General features: G+C 39.0%; 1 protein-coding gene across 4 annotated transcripts in view; it reads right to left on the reverse strand.

The window, feature by feature from the left end:
* elfn2b (extracellular leucine-rich repeat and fibronectin type III domain containing 2b) overlaps nucleotides 1–19,442 on the reverse strand; it is an 87,181-nt gene that overhangs the window by 26,497 nt on the left and 41,242 nt on the right. The window contains exon 1 of one of the 4 annotated variants that reach the window (XM_042505549.2): nucleotides 14,898–14,958. The exons of the other annotated variants lie outside the window; for them this stretch is intronic. The gene's annotated coding sequence lies outside the window, so the exon portion shown is untranslated. Of the gene's footprint in view, nucleotides 1–14,897; nucleotides 14,959–19,442 lie in introns of those variants that run through there. 4 annotated transcript variants of the gene reach the window in all.

The raw sequence follows: 19,442 nt of genomic DNA on the forward strand, positions 1-19,442 counted from the left end.
AAGCAGACAACAACAATAAACAAATAAAACAAACAACAACAACAACAACAACAAAAAACCAAAACAACTAACCTTTAACTTTGCTTGGATACACTGTAGCACCATATTTACTTGGCTGCCTCTGTGTAGGTTTGCATGTGTGCATGTGCCACAGTTTATTCATTAAAATTGGAGACTAATGGCTGAAAGAGTTAATGCAGGGCTGCTTAACAGTCAGGTTGAAGCTTGATTCCCACGGGGGATTTCTATGATTAATATATGGAGAGAAAGATAAGAATAGAGCAGAACTGGATAGGAAATAACGTAATCACAATGGCTTAGTTAAGTTCAGTGGGCAACTGGATAACAACTAATCTTTTAATGTTGATCAAGCTTTTTCCAGACATATTTTTTTTAGTTCAAATCAAAAGCACAAAAAGTGAACCATGACTCAACTTGAATCTTTTTTTTTTGCACCATTGCTTTGCTGTATTACTTTTGGGTGCATTGACAATCAGGTGTAATGTTATGAAAAGCCTCCAGTGGAATGTAACTTGTATTATTCGGCTGTCTTTTTAAAACATTTATTTTTTAATGCCATAGTGACTGAGTTCCTGCTGAATAGAAAGTGTGAGGTGAAATTGCTGTACTATAAGCCTCTGAATGGGACACAACTACTACGAGATCCCAAGGTTGCTCAGAGGGGCACTGAGAGTACAAGACGGTTTCTTGCATCAAATATTCACTTTGACATTGTGAGGAACACCACTTTGCCTGTTTTTTCTCCACTCATTGTTACTCTGACAGACACAGTAACATCAAAAAAGTTTTGTATTTTAGATTTTATGCATAAAAGACAAACCGATGGCCCATCTTTCTCTTTCACTCTTCTCCTTAGACACAGACTCTGGATTGTTTGCCTCAAGGTCTATATAAAAATTCCAATAAAATGTCTCTATATTTAATTCATTCTTGAATTTCCTGAAATCACGTTTTCAGGCTAAGTTGCCCCTTTCTCAAAGTAACTCTGATTTGTCAGAATCATCATCTGGTTGATGATGTTGGAATGATGGGAGTTCCTTATGGAAAGATCAAATGAATTATATATATTTAAACAAACTTTTTTTTTAAAACCTCTTCTCTGAATTGCTGTACATTTTTTGATGCAATATGTTTTCACAACCGATAGAACGTAAATTAAAATATAAGAAACAGATTAAAGACAATAGGGTTTTAATCAGCACAGCTTTCAGTGCATTGAGGTGTATTGAGGGTGGATTCATGGAAATTTGCTACTGGCACTTTTTACCATGTTTTCACTAATATTTCTTCTTTGTGAATGTTCATTGGTGTTGGTATAAATGTGTGTGTGCGTGTGTGCGCGCCTTTGCAGGCAAATAAAAATGGGTTTTCCACATGATGTCTGGGTCATTTTAAGAAAACACTAAGCTTAGCAGGAAAAACATAACCTTGTAAGGGAACCTCTCATGATGAAAAATAATAATGATAATAATAATAATAATTAATATATCTAATTTTCAGTTTGAGAAGGAAAATATTCTGGTGGTTATTGCTTTTTTTCTCTTATTAGGTAAGCTGTCTCTGAATAGTTACTATAAAAAGCTAATTGCAATTCTTTTGAAGGGAAGTAATTTGGGGTAGTATCATCTACATTCTTATTATCATATCATACATTTTGTAGAGGGAAATACTCAATGTGTAGTGTATTAAGAATGAACCACATCCCCCTTAATACTTTGAGATTTGGGGAAGTTGTCAGAATTTAAGTATTGACACAGAGGTGTTTTACTGTAATGATTGCTATGAGAGCATGAAATGATAGGTCCCTGTAGATTGATCTGGGTGGTGCATTTAAAGGGAAATTTTTTTACCATTTTGGGAAGCCATTCCCTTTACATTCAGTGTGCTCATAATGTGTGACATACTGGTTGGAGTATTACACATATCATCGTCAACCATTGTTTAGTCAGGGAAAATTGACTGAGCATTAAGCTCTTTTACAGCGATGCTGTGGATTCACATTCAGCGGACCAAAGGGATATATCACAATGGTGGCTATAGCTTCAAATAGAAATGAGCGTGTTATCAGTTTTCTCAGCAATATGGTCCTTAAAAGAACAACAAATATGTTTCCTAAAATCTTATTTTTTTCTTTAAGTAATTGCTCTTGAATGGATGGTTACATCTTATCATGATGTCTTGCCACTTTTGTTCAGTGCTGTGATTGTGCTCCACTCACCATGTCACCATTAACAGCACAATAGATGTAAGGGGAATGCTTGGAATTCAGCAACAGTTTAATTTTTAATTTTAGTGTGCAAAATAATCATGTCCAAAGATAATAAACATTATGTTTTCTTTTTGTTTGTTGTTTTTTTACATTTCATTGCACAGTTTTAACTTACCTACCCACCTAACTAACAACGCTCTTCTGACTGAGAGAGACTAGGTTCGAAACATACAATATACAGTATTTTTCCCAATGTACAATGATTCATTTTATTAAGTATGAGTCAACAGTGAATCCAGGCAATGAGTCATGGTTAATAATAATGGAGATGGCAATGACTGTCTGGGGCCCCAGATGGATGGCTTCTCATACAATGGCCTGCAGGCTAGCATCCTATACTGACTGCAACAGATTACAACATGGTCATCTGAAACCCGACACTGGTTCCGACAATCACTAACAGTAGTGACATTTGTGTAAAAGTACACAAACAGTACAATTAGGAATAGGTACATAGACACACACCTTTAACATTTGTTGCTCTGTTTCACTCTAATTTTTCATTTATCTCCTTCACTCTTTTCTTCCCCTTAACATTATTTCTCCCATCTTCTCTTACAGTAAGTGACTGGTGGGAATAAGTCTCACTCTAACTGGGAGACGATCATTTGGGCGAAAGACATGGACTGTGTGATGAGACGATAAGCTGAAGACACTTTTTTTCCATTTTTTTTCTTATCAGTTTCTGTTTTTGAAAGGACCTTTCAAAGGACTTGAAATTTAGATGTGTTTTTTACACATTGTCACAACAACTTTATAATAAACACACTTCCTCTTTCCAGACTTCCCTTTCTGCCTTGATTTAGTTCAATTCACTTCACTGTAACTCGGTTCAATACACAAAGAATGATTTACTCTGATGGCTGTCACAAAAAGCATTTGTTTTTTTATCACTACTCGTGCAGTGCCCATTTAAAACAGGCTTGTTGGGAATAGACTGATTGCTTTGCCTCCAGTATAACTGCTTGCAGCTTTCTTGAGAACCACTCATCCAAACAACTTAACACTCAATGTGGCGCTTCCTGTGGTCCTGAGCAATACATCTGCCATGACATAGTTTTGTCCCCAAGCAATACTAGAGTATATATGGAACATATCTAACAGCTTGCTATTTGGTATGAAGCTGTTTCTGGGAACATAAGGGTTAATTCCGAAATTTACATTGTTGATGCTTGAAATGTTTAAGTAACATCTCCAGTCTCTCCTGTCAGTCTTTCTTTATCTGTTGTTGAATATACTGTAGCTGTGCTGGATGTATCAAGAGACATGGATACAGCATTTGAGGCAGGGCCTCAAAAAAAGTTGGTCAGTGGCACATGAAGCCAAAAAAACTCTATTCCACCAGCTAAACAGCTAACTTCCAGTTTAGCGCTCCACTATTTTGAATTGGGATAAAATGATTTAATACTGTGGCTGTTCTAGACTTTCCAATATTATCAGACTGAATGGTTAAAATGCTGATAGTGACACTAGCAAAAGTTTGAGGGGGGTTTTGATGTTCAAAAAGAAGTATTCACTGATTTACAATCATCTCTTTCTCAGTGTTAGTCTTTGGGAACAAGTCTTTTTGTGCCCCATGGCATGACATGACAGACCCAGATGGTGTAATTTTTAACCATTATGTAAAATTCAACATGTTATTATCACAACTCGTCACATATTGCAGCTTTGCCAGTCGACTTCCACATCTAAATATGAATTTTTAGGAATCGTTCTACATCTACTCTTTACATACTGGGATGTTGCTATTGTGGTTTCAACACAAGCACATGGTGGGATGATGCTGATCGTGGTTTTGTTTAGGCAACAACAACACACGGTAACCAACGCCAGGACGTCAACAAACGCATGGTGATGGTTAGAATTAAACAACAAAGTCATGGATTGGTTAAGGTAAGGGAAAGGAGGCACATGGGTAGGTGTAGAAAAAAACATCACACTGGGACCCCCACATCAAAGTCTGAGTTTACCTCCCCTCCCATTCACCCTATAAGTGCCCTTGCACTCCTTATATTACATATTACTGGCAGTGTTTCAATCTGCCACTGACTTGCTGCCTTTCATGCGCACATGATAGGTTCTCTCCAGTCACATTCTCAAGAGACGTGGCCCATACGTGTATCAGGCGTATGCGACCGGTTGTGTCTCGCTGCGCTCTCACGCCGTCCAACGGCATTCTGTGCGCACATGAAAGGTGCCTTTTGGCATTGCACTCTTATACCAAAAGCACTGACAAAGCAGCACTATTACCAGTTCGGAATGAGAACTGGCTTGTAAAATTGGCAACGAAGTCCGGTGCTGTTTATGGGTGCTTGACTGTAGCAAACGACAAAAAAAAAGCTGTTGTCAGCATGGCGTTTGGCAGTGTGTCAATAGAAGTCACCTCTCTGTACACTTCTGGCGATAATGCAATACTAATCAACTGTGTGGTGGAGGGTATACGCAGGTTTAAGGGCTAGAGCCACCTCTTTTTCTGGCCATTAACAGTATACCCACTTATGAGCTAAAAAGCCATTGAAATATTTATGAGAGTATACCCGATTCCTCCTTGTTAATCTTCTAGTAGTACACCCACATCATCAACTACCACTACACCATTGTTACTGATAAATATGTCCCATATATCTCAAGAGCTTGTATTTGACTTTGCACTTTCTTGGATTCTCAGCAATACACCCATCAAGTGTATAGTAGATTGCATGATAGCTGAAGTGTCAAAGGATGCTTATTCTCATATATTTACTTGGTATGAACATTACAGCAGTGAGCAGCATCCTTTATGACAGGGAGCAGGTGTGCTTTCCTCAAAGGGAACTGTTATATGCTCCAAAGAGATCAAATTGGCGGTCATGCAACGATGCAAAAGAGGCAGTGCATATGTGTATGTGGGTGGGGGTGCATGCTTGTTTCTTTCTATATGTGCTTCTAAAATACACTTAGACAGTATGCATGAACATCTGCACCTGCACCACATTAAAAGGGAGGCATGTCTACAGTGTGGTATGTGTGGTTGCACATGCAGAGTTTTTTTAACCTTCCTGTGTTCTCCCTTGATTCCACATTATTATTGTTTCGTTTGAGGGTGATGCTAACAAACCTTCTGCACTGCTAAACTAGGCCACTGCCTGGCTGCAGGCAAAAAAAAATAAATAAATAAAAAAAAAAGATGGAGAGACTGAGAAGGGGAGAAAAATGGAGAGAGGAGGAAAAAGAGGTAATGAAGAAATTACATAACAGTGTAAAATAGCGCGGAGCGAGTCATTCCCTGCCCTTGTCTAATGGTGCTCCTCATGTGTCACAGTGACCTGCAGATTGCTAGTATTATCACGTCATAACAGACAGGCAAAGCAGGTAGGTCGGCAAAATACAAAAACAGACTGATGGATGGATGGATAGATTGTCTCATTTTAACAATAAGCGTTGCTAAGACAAAAAAGATGACATGTGAATGGTACATTATTGTTTGTACTTGTAAGCTGCTAAGAGTTAAGAACATCAGCTCAGTTCTAAGAATGTGAAATGTAATGATCTTAATGCTAAGAAGCTTTTATGCTCATCCACCGACTATTGTTTTGTGTTCGTAGTGCAGATTCAACTTAAAACCTTCTTTATCCTAAACCCTGCCACTGATTAAATTAATGGTGTTTTTTGATACTGTGGGCTTATGTGCAGAGTGTGTTGCAGGGAATTTATACCATTATAACTATTGTTATTATTGACGTAATGAGGGGTCAGATACCCAAACAAATCCACACTAACTGTTCCAGAAAGACCAGAGTAAACAACAGACTCTCATGACCAAAAGCAAAGATTTCGTTTCGACATTGGGGCGGCGGGGCACATATGAAATTCGGGATTTGGATGTGTTCCGCAATAAAATTTTTAGTATTAGTCACTTAATATCCTGCATATTGGTAATTTTTTCTGCACTAATTTGTGCCTTTTCTGTATCAATTTAGGGTGAAAATGTGTTTAATTTGGCATGTTTCTATCACGGGGGGTTGGGGGGTGTGGGGGCTGCAGCAAGTTGCAGCTGGGGGAGGAAAGTGTCCAGTTTGGGGACCTCAGAATTGCATCTCTGCTCTTTGCAGATGATATGGTTCTGTTGGCTTTATCACACAGTGACCCCCAGCATGCAGTGGGGCAGTTTTCTGTCAAGTGTAAAGCAGTTGGGATGAAAGTACGTTTGCTAAGTCTGAGGCCATGGGTCTCTGCCAGTAAATGGTGGTTGGAAGAGAGTCGCTGCCCCAAACAGAGGAGTTCAAGTATAGGGTCTTTTTCATAAGTGAGGATAAAATGGAACATGAGATGGACAGGCCGATTAGTGGGTGACTGTCATGGTGAAGAGGAAGGTGAGTCATAGTAACAATCTGTCATCTACGTAACAACACTAACCGATGGTCATGAGTAGTTACCGAAACAATGAAATCATGCATACAAGCAGATGAAAAGAGATTCCTCTGCAGGATGGCTGGGCTCAGCTATGAGCCTGGTATACACGGCGCAATTTTGGGCTGTCCCAGAAGAAAGATGACCAGCGTGAAAGAAACATGGCAATATCTTTGCAGTGGCTCTAAAATGGTGGTCTTACATTGCACAGCGAGAAAGTTCAAGGATGGCCTTTGCCACAGTCTTGCAATCACAGACAGCTTGGGCTAAAATTCTGACAGTGTCAGAAATTTAGGATAACCATCACACTGTGTGACTTCTGTTATGACCTACGTCTACTCACCAACTAACAGAAATGCAGCATGAAATGATGCACTGATCAGCGCGACTCTGCTAAATGCGAGTAGAAGCTAATACATTCTTCAAACTCTCACTGCAGAATTGGCATGCCAAGTTGACCTCTTTTCCCCATCCACAACTGCGTCCACATTCTCCTCCTACTCTTCTTTAGACTTCTTTCGACATGCATAAATGCCACTATAGCTAGGGTTCAAGTCATGTTTGTTCTCATTTTTCTCTTACAACTACAGCAGCGGCATGCTGATGATATTTTGCTCTTGTGTATTGACGATGAAGGACGTAGGCTGTAACCTGTGATTTAGTAGGCATTGTCATCGTACATCTGCACACATCAAACCTGATATTGGACCCAAGTTTAAGAGATCTGGGTCACATAGTGTAGCTGCACTAAACTTCCCTCTCTAAGACTGCAAAAATCCCACAGTATGTAGGAGGCTTTAGAGATAGGGTGAGAAACATCCCGAGGGAGCCGCTGCTCCTTCATGTCAAAAGTCAGTTGGGGTGTTTCGGGCGCTGATCAGGATGCTTCCTAGGAGCCTCCCCTGAGAGGTTGGATGGGCATGTCCAACTGGTAGAAGATTCTGGGGTAGACCCAAAACACTCAGGAGGGATAATGTATCTCACCTGGCCTATGAATGATTTGAGGTACCCGAGGAGGAGACGCTGCTGGGAAAGGGATGCTCAGCCTCCTGCTGCTGTGACCCAGCACCCAATAAGCAGATAAAAATGGATGGATGGGGGCCTGTCGAAAAGTAAATGCTCTCTATCCTAACATTTATACAGAATTAGAGACTATATTTGGGACAACAATCACATTTAAGTGGGATGAGCTCCTTTTTGGCCTTTTACTTTTACAGAATACTTATTTGGAATACTCAGTGTAGCTGCTAGAAAAGCAAATACAAAGAAATGGCTTCAACCTGACGCCCCATCTGTAGAAAACTGTTATAATACCGTTTATGAAATCTTTGTTATGGAAAAAAGGACCTTTTCATTCGGGCATCAGGAAACTAAATTTCAGGAAATTTGGAAGCACTGAAAAATTTATATTTGCCTGAAACGCCGCTTTTGTTAAAATATGTTTATTCAACTCTGTATCATTTATTATTATTCATGTATCTTAAATATTTGTTTTTAAATATACAGAATTTTTGTGTCTCCATTGAAAAAAACTGAAAAAAAGGTCACTTTTTAAAAGTACTTGCCTAAAAATGACTGTGTGACTGTCGCTAGTAAGGGAAACCAAATAAACAAAATGTCATAAAAAAGAAAATGGATGGATGGACAGACAGATGGATGGATGGGTGTGCCCTGCATGCCCCCAAAATCTATACCTCTACCCATGACACACTCTCATGGCAAAATAAAGAATTTTTTCCCCTCTTTAACTCTGCTGTGACATTTTGCAGGGAGCAGCTCAGGTGGTACTCAGGGTTTATTAATGACCTGGTTGGTGGTTCAGTCCCCGTCTCTTCCTGTCAGCACTGTTGGCGGTGAACGCAGGAAGGGCTAAGTACTTATTCCTATGCTTCCTTTGGTTGCTCTCATGGAGGGCCAAATCTGCAAATGTGACTATCACTAGGTATCACTGTGTGATACCCAGCGTGGTGTTAATGACTCATATCATCATATCATTCTTGGAAGTTGTTAGTTTTTGTTTTGTTTTTTCCCCAGCAGCTTCGAATTTTTAATTGCTGAAGGACAAATAGTAGAAGATGATCATGCATCTGCATTATATCAAGGAAATCTGAGTCACTGTAAACATAGCTTTGGCGAGAGCTCAATAAGGAAGATCTTTCTCTCCAGTTTCCACAGCGTTTGCCAACGGTTACATCATTCTCTAGACCTGGCCTTGCACCATTTCCTCTCGTAATTATTTAGCTTCCCTTGCCTGTTTGCAATTATGCCTGAATGGTGTCTAACAAGTGAATGAAAAGCCACAAAAGTTAAACCTTCTTTTTTATTCAAATCAAAAATATTTTTTAAGGCTAATTGGACAACAGTAATTAAGACAAGGAGGCTTCCACCTCTTAAATCTAATTTTTTTTGCCCACATCTTCAAGGAAACAGAATACAAATCCAGCTATTAGAGCCATTTTTTGTGTTTATTGTAAAATATATTTTCACTATTTCCTAATTTATTCAGGTAATGTATTTTCTTTTGACCTATGAATTAATGTTGAATTAATATTCAGAGCAATTCTTTTCAGACTGTGATTAATAAGATGATGATCAGCTGTGATAGAAGGAAGGAGTGGGACTTAATCTTTTTTTCTGTGTGCAGAACGGGGCATCGATACAGTGTTTGACCTCACACTCGAGAATGTTTTGTTAAATTTACTTAAAGTGAGAATAATCAGCCAAATGAATGCAACAGATACAGCGACTGTAGATCTGTGATTTGTACTATTTGATGTGTGAGTGAAGCAGAACCCTGTTACAATGAAACCGTTTTAAAAGACACTTAAAGAACAGGTCCCAACACTAGCCATCTTTTGATTTTTCACCCACATGGCAATAACATGAGGACGAAACCAAAATAAATGCACCATATCCTCAACATTTTATTAGCATTACACATTTTTGATCATTTCCTCAAACTCTTGAAACTAAAGTCTTTTTGCTGGTCTCCATACTTGCATTCCTACTTCATGCTGTATGCAAATTTGTGAATCCATTAGGAGAGTGAAGGAATTACCTGCCCTACTCTCTATGACTCGTTGCCTTTGTTGATTGGATTGGCATTGGTTAGGGTACAAATGTCTGGTTAAGCCAGTCATGGCAGGCCATTCCTTTGCTGTCTTTGGGAATGTAAAACTATCAAGACAAATTTAAAGGTCCCATATTGTGAAAAGTCAGAATCTCATGTCTTTTTTTAAATTATAAAGCAGGAATAGGTGCTTTATAAATACTTTGAAAGTGTCAAAATGCTCAGTCAACAGAGAAATGAACAAAGTCTGTATTCAGAAACTGTTCCTTTAAATGAGCAGTCAGGTTTGTGATGTCACAATTCTCTCTCTCTCTCTCTCTATATATATATATATATAGAGAGAGGGAGATATATAAAGGTAGAGAGTGCCACTACAGTGCAGTGAGGGTCATTCCCTGGCTGCAGTGATGGTGCAGGGACACCAAGAGCGCAAATGGGGAGGAAATGCTGATCAATCACAACGGACTGGGCTTTTCCAGAAGAGGGTTGAAAGAGACGGAACAAGGAAATTATTTGGTGAAAAGGGTACTTAAAAACTGCAATAGTTCTGCAACATATCTTTTTTAATATATAATTATGATTATATATATATATATCTCTCACTGCCTTTGCTTCCCATGTTTTTGAAAGATATGAAACCAATTTGCTTAGCACTTAAAAGTTTAAATACTTGTAAAAGGAGTCTGAACACTGCACAAAGACGTGATGTTGATCCAGGTTTCAGCATGCATGTAAACATGGTCTAGTAGAGCCCAGAATAAGGTATGAACCTGAAAATGAGTGTAATATGGTACCTTTAAAGTTATCTATATAAATAAGAATGATATAGAGATGGGAATGTGGCAGGACATAAAGAATAAGAAAATGGAGGCAGAGAGATGGGGAGAAACCAGGACATGGGAACTGAGGAATGGGGCTGATAGAGAGAACAAAGGGCTCAACACCAGATATGAGACGAGCTGTGACAGATCATGTTATGAAACTCTCTCTTGCCTGTTAAATCTCAGAGACAGTGAATATGTGCGAGAGACAGAAAGTGAGAGACAGTGGGTGAGAATTAAAGATGGCGAGAAAGAACTTTCTGGTCTGGGGTCGAGAACATCGGTCCTCAAACCCGCCAGAAAAAGATAAAAGGTTACATAAAACAAATAGTGGAGGTATACAAGTAAAAGATGGAGTAGAAAGACAGAAAATAGCGCGTGGAGAGGAAGGAGGAGAGGTGAAGACTAGAGTATGTCGGGAGGGAGAGATAAGAGAGAGATTTGTGGTTTTTTTTTTTTACTACTCATCTTTTCGCTCATGGCTATGACTAAACTCTGCCTCCTTTATTGTTTGATTCTCTTAGAAGACTAACACCACAGAAAAAGAGGGGGCAAGGCAGACAAGGAGTGAAAAAGCATCAGAGTGTGATGAGGAGGGCGGAAATGGAGGATGGGGAGACTGAGGTAGGGAAGAAAAACACAGAGGGTGCAAGCATAGAGGACAGAAGAGAGCTCAGATGAAGAGATGTAATTAGAGAGGGAAGTGGAGAAAACGAAGCTCTGATAAACAACTCAGAAAACCAGACAGAAAGAAGAAAGAGACAGAGAAAAGGGAGAGAACAAATTTAGACCAAAAGCAAGAAATGAAAAATACAGATTTCAACAGGCAAAGAGGGCAATAGATCTGTAAACATGAGAGGGCCAGTTCAATGGTTGGTGACTGCAAACTTATTGCAGGAGATTTGTTAGATGTATTATCACTGGACTGACTTTGGTAACAACTGATGTCAGAGGAACACAAACAGCTTTATTCAGCACCACACACACTTACATACAACATTGTTGGAGCAGTGGCACATCCCCCAATATAACTGAAGGCTGGGAATACAGTTTTTAAGAGGCCATTTCACACTCATTTATAAGGCTAGAAGCTTTTCAGGATAGCTTGTTGGGAAGGGGCTGAATAATGCTTCAAAGTTAGGCAAAATCTGGGTGATTGTGAAGTGACATGACTGTTTCAAAAGGGGTCCCTTGAACTCTCACCTCAACATATCTGAATAAAAACTGGTTCTATGTACATGAGAGTCTCCCCTAAGCTTGAGAAGGTTTATTCCCAATTAATGTTTTGTTCCTTACAATCAATGCACTCCTTCAAATAGAGTACCCCAGTTATAAGTCTTAAAATCTGGAAATTCATTCGCATTTGAGCTTCTCCAGTTCCCACCTCGCAAAGTCACTGTTTTTTTTTGCATGGGTTTTGGGTTAGGAGCTTGAAATAAGGTCTGTGGTTACACTAGCATAAGAGACTTTCACATTTTGTTCTATGACATAAAATATGTCAGTAAAAACCACACTCCCAAATTTTGAAACTTTTACGTGCCATAAAAAAGGCGATTGCTGAAAAATGGCATAATGTGACTATAGGATGTCATTACGTTTAGCTGCAGCAAACATGGCTTTACAGCCTTGTTGTGGGGGGTGACCTAAAATCATACAACCATCTTGTGATTTATTTATAGCCTAACATTAGCTTTTCACTCCTGGCAATTGCATTTAGGCTTCAAAAATCAGAAAGGTGATGATAATCTTGCTAACAAAACATATAAGTATGATTATAGTTTGTTTGCCACAGAGCGTATTTTCTACAGCCTTTTTTAAAAGGGCACCAGGGTGAAGCTAACTTCTGCATCAGCCTACAGAAAAAATGTCGTCCCTGAGGCACTCTGTTAAACCTGGATATATTTGGATTCTTTTAATTGTCAGCATGTGATTTCTTAACTCTTGTATTGGCATTGTTTTCAACTAGCCTATATACTGCAGCAGCATAATCAAGTACCTGAATTTCGGTTATGGCCTTTCAGTGGCCCCATCTGGCCAACCCTATGAAAAAATTTCTGGGGGTGCCATTGCTTGAAGAAGGAGGAAAAAAAGCTAATTCGGGTGAAGGTGGGAGAAATGAGACACCAACAACCCATAGAACTATTCCATTTCCTTCCAGCTACTCCAAAGAAAGCAGACCTTCAACACACATAAGATTCACACACATGCACACACTCAAACACCTTGTGCAGTGTGCAGGAGGCTTGTAATAGGTTGCCATCTTTGACAACATTCATTTTTGCACCCTATAAATCATCCAGAGCAACACAGATAAAACAGCTACAGGACACTGACCCTGTGTGGACTCAAGAGTCTATACTCATTTCAGCATGTTTTAATCATAGGCAGTAAAAAGAGCAAGAAAAAAACCCTGAAAAGGTCCAATTATGGTGGAGTGCTGTCTGCATGTACACACCAGCTTGCCTGTCAGTCCTCTGTGATCTTGTCGAGGCTGTGATGTGTCATCATAAGTTAACTGGGGTTAAGTAATTTGTGCAGTCATAATGCACATCTGGTTACGCAGGTTTGCATTATGCTAAACCTCAGATGAGATGCTACAAATCAGTCGGCCGTTACCTTAGTGAGCACTTTCAATTTTTTCTGGCCCCATAATTCTTTCAGAGGCATAACACATTAGGAAAAAAGCTATTCCATTTGTCTTCCCAAATGCAGGATAAAATAAAAGTGAAAAGTACTTTGCATCACAGCTACTTCTTGAAAGGTTACCCATGCCATCTTTCTCTCCTAAACCCAGATTCCCGCTTGCTCTTCCTTCTGCTGTCTCCCCTGATGTCCCTGAAGCGCAACCCCCTATGGTGAAGTGTATTATCTCACACTGGGAGTTTTAACTAACTGCCACTTCCCCCAATTAGCATTCCTAAAACGATGAGATTTGTCAACCACAATTGCAGTCCTTGGAAGATGGCAGGCACGGGCTGGAACGGGACCAGGATTAGAGGCATCTGAGAGTGTACATGCATCAGTGCTCTTTCGGCACCTGTCTCCCCCCAAGGAACAACATGCAGTGCTTCATTTGCTCTCTTATGTCAAGAGCTGGGATCGTTCAACACTTTAGTCAAAGAGTGCTGTGAATTTGAAATAATTTGTATGTATCATGTTTTCTAAGTATGTTTTTTTTCTGGTTTACAGCCTTCTTTCACCATGGGGTTCATTAAAATTTCATCTAACTATATCTTACACTCTGTGTAAGCTTTAATGATACTTAATTGCACATGTTACAAGTTGATGATTAATTTTATCCCTCCCTTGATGCATGTATTATAAAGTCGTCTCACACGTGCTCTGAAACCGGTGGTGTAGTGGTAGTCCATTAGGTGAGTGAACTGCTAGGTAGACAGGAAGGTTATCAAGGAGGAAGAAGGTATACTCTCTTATATATTTCAATGGCTTTTGGGGCCAAAAGGTGGATATATTGCCAGAAGAAGAGGTGGGAAAACACAGTATACCTGCGTATACGCTTCACTACACCACTGACTGCGACCTTGAACCAATCTTGTCATTAGCCGGAGGAGCTGCATGTGAGAACGTCTGAATCAGCTGGACCAGACAAAAAACAAACTTTACCTTGCCAGATCCCAAATACAAAGTTTATGTAATGTCCAATTGAGCCCATGTGTGAATAGAGAGCTTCTCACATTTCTATCATGCAACTGGCATGAATCTGGAATAATTCAGATATCCAAGGGTGAAAAAGAAAGATCATTTCCTCCGAGGCTCCAATGAAAATGTGGAGAGATGATGAGATTTGAGGAACTTCTGTTAATTTTGCCATCAGCGACATCATCAGACAAATGCAAAGCATGACACAACAATCAGTTGTTTATGGCAAAATTACAAACTATCTTTGTAATCAAAACACTGCAATATCTGCAGCATACTTTTTGTGTCATGTCATGTCTCCATGCTTTAACACAGACAATCTCCCATTTAATGCTAAATGGACAATGTCCAGACTCAATTCTTTGGACATTATCCTCACAAAATGGCTATTTTCAGGTCACACAACTGATGTGAAAGAAGATCTGTGCACAGGTCAAGCAGGCACATCCACAAGTTAAAAACAGTCTTAAAAAAAAAAGTAGATCCAGGGACACATTACCATACTGGCAAAATGGATATAGGCAGACACAATGCATATGCTCATTATATTAACTGTAAAATCTGCAGCAGGCACAGACACAAAGAGAGCTGTGATTTTACCACTGCATCTCTTGACACATTGTCTGGCTTGTGCACCTCCTATTGCCAAGTTGAAAGGGCAAGTTACCTGGTGTGATGCTGAAGGGATGTTGGCTGTCTGACAGAAACACCCTGACGATCCAAGCCCTACAGTGCAAACGATAGACATGCATGTAAAGCTCTATGTGCTGTCATCATACCCCATATGGCAGAGCTTTGTCCTAACTTGTGAGCTGAACGTAGCTGACTGTGGATAACTGCGGTAGAGTCACTTCATGCACCAAACACATTTGAACATTAATAAAAGATTTTCTGGAGTCAGTGGTTTCCATATACTATACTTACTTTATATTTCTTTGCTCAAACTGAGTAGTTATTGCTTCATCCTTCACATCTCTCTAAAGCCTATTTTGATGACTTTGATTTTTATTACTGTTTCATCTTGTCTTGGCTTGCTGATGTTAGTAAATCTACATTTGGCAAATAGTGTGGGATGTGCAAGATCTGTCAATCAGTAAATCCAGTATTAGCTTTGATATCCCCTAAACTGAGTTGTAATTTTCCAATTTATCATTAAGAGGTGCATTAGATGCAGTAAAGTTAATTCGTAATTTAGTTGCTAACCAATTGTGAAAATAAATGACAGATGAAGTGTTTTTTGACACAGACGTTGGAGTTTAAAACAATTTCCTTTTTTGAGGACAGCAATCTACCCAACATGTTGTCAGTATCAACTTATAAAATACGGCAGCTGTGTTAGTAGTCCTAAGCTTCAAACCGATGCTCTTGGTATCCCTAAAGTGTCACTTTTGGAGGTTCGGGGATGGCATGCCAGTTTTTGCTCCTTACATGCATAGTGTCTTTTCAAAATAAACTCCTGTGTTCAGAGGAAACCTAGGTTTCATCACCAAAACTAGTTTGAGCTCAGCCAAAATAAGTATTTGGGTAGGTTTTGAAATAAAGATCAAGGTTTGGGTTAAATATATATACATATGTGTGACATCAATCAGACAACATAGTTCCTAAAAACTTAACATTTCAAATAGGAGACGAACACTATCTCCAGGGTGAAAGTCCTGAGTTTGTTTCTCGCCATTTAGACTTCATTATACTTCATTGCTGTGGATGGGTTTGCATTGGGGTTAGTTTAAATCCCAGTGCATCTCATACTGATGGCGTTGGAATCAGATGTCCATGGCCACTGAATAAGCTACCAAATTTGAGGCATTGGCAATGAGAATGGGCTGATCTAGCAGAAAAGACAGACCCAGAGGCCATCAGAGTAAATTGCAGGGTAATAAAGGTTACCACAGGTTGTCAGTCATTTAAAGGATGGTCTTATTTGTTTGTGGTTATTATTTTAATGTCTCAAATTTAATATAGTAAAAAGCTAAGCATGATGTTTCAAAAGAAGTAACTCAAGTCAAACCTTTCACATATAGCATCTCCAATTAGAGCATGGGGAACAACACAATCTAAAAACAGCATTGTTAAATGGCCATATCTATGCCTCTTATTGTCACAGTTATACACTGTATGTGTGCAGCAAGTTTTGTTTATGAAAACACATCTATACACATAATATAAGTGCACATTCACGTAAACACACGGTCACAATGGGAGTTAAAGTAGAGGGGTATGTTTTGTTTCTGGGATTAAACAGCAGCTCCAAATGTGAGTAGATGTTTTAATGAACTCACTGGGTCTCAGCTGGACACACACACATTCAGAGCAGTTGGCATTACGAACTGCGTAGATACTGAGCCAGATATCAAGCCTGTGTTTGTATTCGTGTGTGTAAACAAAGCAAATACATAGCTTTAGAGCACTGTGTGCTATGGAAGGGTTGAATCTGTTTGAGATATTGTTTGATGCTTAATATCCATGTGAAAGCAAACATGCAGAATTTGCCTCATTTCTAAGAATTCACATGGATTTCTCCTGGCATGTCACTGTCCTCACACATTCGGATTTTTGTCTTTTACTGAAGAACATTTAACATAGTGCCAGGCCTGCATGCACCTTACTGTCCTGGTACCAAGTGCTGAGTGAACCACAAATACTTGACCTGTGACTGCATTCACAAGATATATCATCATTTCACCCTCCTTCTTTCCCCAATCTTGTGTTCACTCACTCCTTTTGGTTTTGCAATAAAACATTCCTCCCATATTTTACATTCACACTCTTTTCCCTTTCTCTTCTATTCCGACTGCACTTCATCCTTCCTTGACTTCCACTCTTAACCCCCTCCACCACCACCTTAATTGATGGTCTAACCTTTCTGTTGCTCTCTCACTTTATCTCCCTTCTGTACTGTGGGTGCTCCCCTCTGACCAGGGACCCATTAGTCTCCCACTTGAAAGCAAACGCTTCAGTCTGATGCAAGCAGCCCAACATGAATGGCACTTCAATGAAATTGTATTCTACCAAAATGCATATACAGAAATAAAATGTAAATATTACGTAATATAAATTGTCTGTTAAACATGGGAAAGGACATATAACTTTTTCTACTTTTAGAAATATAATAATAACTATATGCCACTACTTATTACATAAAATAAGACAATAAAATCAATAAAAAGGAAATCAGAGAACAAACCACTTTAAAGGAACAACACATTAGGAGGCATTAATAAAAATACAACTAGCCACAAAAGTCAATGAAAATGAAACCAAGGAAAGTTTAAATCATTCATTGTAGGAGGATCTATGCCAAAGGGCTCTGATGTCTCACCCGTCTTTGTTCTTATCTAACTCAAAACTCAAAATATGCTGATGCTCATACAGAGTTTAATAATCAGCTAAAAGAGTTAGTCAATAAGAGACTCCAAAAGTCTGGATTTCAGGGACTAGCATATGGAAGCTAAATTCAATGTAATATGTTTATTTAGTTTACTAGAATAGCATTTTCACGATCTATAAATGCTCTCACTTAAAGACAGGAGTGACAATGTATTATATAATATGTATTATATGTATTATATATAAGAGTATGAAGCCCAATAATTATTACTTGTCATTATTTAAGTGTAAATGTATGACAGTCATGAGGCATGTTAACCATCTTAAAGTATGTTCTGTTAATAAAGGTAAATCACTTTGTAATTTGCACACAAAGAACCTAAATTACCCAAAACATCTAAAAAGCTCTGATGTTACTATTTGATTGCCAGCATTTTGATGCTTGTTTCTTTCTTTCTTTCTTTTTTTTTTTTTTTTGTTGACAATAAGCACTTTTGATTTATATTTAATAATGCATCATGCACATTACTATATATTTATGCTCTGTTTAGGTCTATAAATCTGCTTTGTGAAACAGTTGATAGTGCATATGACCTCCAGTAGAGATGGGTTTCACGGGACTACATTTGTGGCTATTTTAATGAAAACTGATTGGCTCGTGCAAGTGAATCATAAATAAAAATTTCTTTAAATTAACCCTCGATAAGTTTTGGAATGACTGGCCCAGCAGTTCCTGACGAGACGCCAAACACAGGATTTTGAGAAAACTAAGAAAAACATTTTAAAATTGGACATTTTCAGAGACAAGGGGAACAGAAATACAAATGACTTGAGAGTGACAAAAAGAAGAAATGGCTCTAGGCTAAGTCATTTTTGAGAAAACTGAAAATGTCACCTTGAAGTCAATGAGTGTGATTTTATGTGCCTGAGTAATGGCTGAAATTTGCAACCCTCTAGCCAATTTTTGGATACTTTTGGTCTTACAATTTTTACTGCATGAACACTTTGTGAGGAAAACAAGGAAGAAAATGGAAAAAAGAATACTGAGAACAAAACAATAGGGCTCCAGCAGCAAGCTTCGCTGCTTGGACACTTAACTAGCAGCTTCTTTTTTTCTTTGACCTGCAGTTCAACTTTCTTAAATTTTCTTTGCCAGTCAAAAGTTGAATTTAGGGAACCTTTTTTTTCTCTCTTAGAAGTGTGTCAGTCTTCCTTGAAAACAGAGAGGGGAAAAAAGTGTGAGGGTGAGAAGTAGCTATAGTGTATTCAAGTGTGTACACCTACAGAAGGGGTGTTGTGATGAATTATAGATGAAAAAGGGGATGGAGGGTAGTTGAGGACCTGTATGTGCCTTGCATCACTAAGGTGATGAGGTCGGATGATGAGAAGTGGGTCGCGGATGGGGGGGAATGTATAAAGAAGCAGTGAAAGCAGTGCAGAATGAAAGAACTGGCTCAAAGAAACAAGGAGAAAAATATCGTCAGAGAGAGGGGAAGAGTTTGTGATTAGGAGTGAGAGATAGTGGCTGCGAAAGTGTGAAAAGCAGGGAGAAACTAGGAGGGAGGAGAAAAGACAGGAAAACCATGAGATGACAAAGAACGATGTTGGCGAAAGTAAACAGCTGTTTTTGAGCTGACACTGGGAGACAGATAACAAAAACAAGCCTCATTATAACTCCTATTGTCCTCTGGGCTGCTTTAGAAATTTTTAGAAGCTGTCATTATCAGTTTACCTGCTATTCTCTATCTCCCTCGGCCTCCCTCTCTCACCTCTCTGACAGCTTGGCGAGGGTAAGACTATGCTCCCATAATTATGTCTGTTTTTTTTTTCTTTCTGTCTCTCCCTTTTTTACCTGACACCCTCCAGCAAGTCACAGCAGGAGATC

The sequence above is a fragment of the Plectropomus leopardus genome, chromosome 18, assembly GCF_026936395.1.
Source record: "Plectropomus leopardus strain MGB_pleo_1.0 chromosome 18, ASM2693639v1, whole genome shotgun sequence".
NCBI lineage: Eukaryota > Metazoa > Chordata > Actinopteri > Perciformes > Serranidae > Plectropomus > Plectropomus leopardus.